This window comes from Lupinus angustifolius, chromosome LG11 (genome assembly GCF_001865875.1).
Source record: "Lupinus angustifolius cultivar Tanjil chromosome LG11, LupAngTanjil_v1.0, whole genome shotgun sequence".
NCBI lineage: Eukaryota > Viridiplantae > Streptophyta > Magnoliopsida > Fabales > Fabaceae > Lupinus > Lupinus angustifolius.
The window spans coordinates 13,266,391-13,268,226 of record NC_032019.1 but is presented as its reverse complement, the minus strand read 5'-3'; positions in this window follow the sequence as shown (position 1 = coordinate 13,268,226).

The window sequence follows — 1,836 nt, the reverse complement described above, 5'->3', positions numbered from 1 at the left end:
TCCCATATTTATTGTTCCTTTTAAATATCTCATGACACGTTTAATAGCACTATAATGTGAATCTTTAGGAGATGCTTGAAATCTAGCACACATGCAAACACTAAACATAATATTGGGGCGGCTCGTAGTCAAATATAATAAAGAGACGATTATCCCTTGATATTTTGTTTCCTCAATCACTTTTCCCTTTTCGTCTTTTTCTAGATACCAAGCGGACGCCATAAGTGTATGCACTGAAGAAGATGCCATTTACATTTTTCCATGTCGAACTTTTTGAGTAACTCCTTCCAATACTTTGATTGATGAATGAAGATGCCACTTTCCATTTGTTTAATTTGTACTCCAAGGAAGAAAGTCATCTCATCCATCATCGACATCTCAAATTCTCCCTGCATCATCTCAGAAAATTCTTTACAAAGAATGTCATTAGTAGATCCGAAAATTATATCATCAACATATATTTGAACTAATAATACATGATCATCTAATTTACGGATAAAGAGGGTAGTATCAACCATACCCCTCACGAACCCTTTTTCCAAGAGGAAAGAGCTCAATCTATCATACCAAGCTCTAGGAGCTTGTTTCAGGCCATAGAGAGCCTTCTTGAGCTTATATACATGGTTCGGATATTTAAAATTTTCAAAGCCAGAAGTTGGTCAACATATACCTCCTGTTGAATGTAGCTGATAAGTGCCAAAGATACCTAAATTTCATACACTTTTATGGCACTTATCTTAAGCATAATTGGAAAAAACCAACTTAAAATAATACTTTTTGTATAAAATACCACAAACTTGTATATTTGCATGTGTATCTTCGTTTTATGTATTTTGTAGGATTTAAAATGAAGAATAGAAGAAAAAAGACTCGTGGTCAGCAAAGCAAAAAAGTCAAGAAAATCAAGGAGCTCAACCAGGTAGCTAAGCGTGGAACAAGCTCCACTGAGCTGACCTGGACCAAACTGCTCAACCAAGCAACTGAGCGGACCTGCTTAGCCGCTCAACCTAGCACCAAACTAGACCTCGCACGGTTAGAAATTCAGCTTGACACAGTCAGACACGAGCTTGGCACAAGCCCAAGCTACTGAACAAGCAGCTCAGCAGTCCAACCAAGCAGCTCAGCGGAGAACCAGACTCTTGACTAGATCAGCAAGCACTAGGCCATGTGCCAGTCAAAATGGTCAGAAGCTGCTGAACAAGCAGCTTATTGGTGAAGCAAGTGTGTTGGGCGGTATGCATCAGACTTGACATAACCATCAAGCAAACCATGAAGTCATCCATGACCTCACCTGAAGTAGCCCACCATAGGCTTTTTAGAAGTAGCTCACAATAGTTGGTTCCATAGCCCACAACTAGCTTTGATGAGTCAAGCACAAGGAGGTGACTAAGCTACTTGATCAAGGGACCAAACCCATGCTGAAACATTTGGTCAGCTGCTTAGCGGTCCAACCAAGCAGCTCAGTGGTCCAGCATTGAGGCCTATAAATAGAGACCATTTCATTCGAGTAATAGATACCAAAAATAGATCAAAAACACTTAAAATAAAGAAATCTCTCACTAGAAACCTCTCTCTGAAGTTCTTTCTTCATTTCTTAGTTTAGAGCTTTTAATTTAAAGTAAGTTTTGTAGTTTTTAGTTTAGAATTCAAGAGGAGAAAAGGAGAAGGCAAATGAGATGCAAAAATCAATTTTGTACTCTCATTTGGAACTCAAAAGCATCCAATCCTTGGATGGATGGCTCATGCTCCTAAACATTTTCTTTTGAATAAAGGTTATGTAATTTCTACTTCTTCTTAATTTACAAAAGTTTGAATTTTAATCATTCAAGTTGGTGC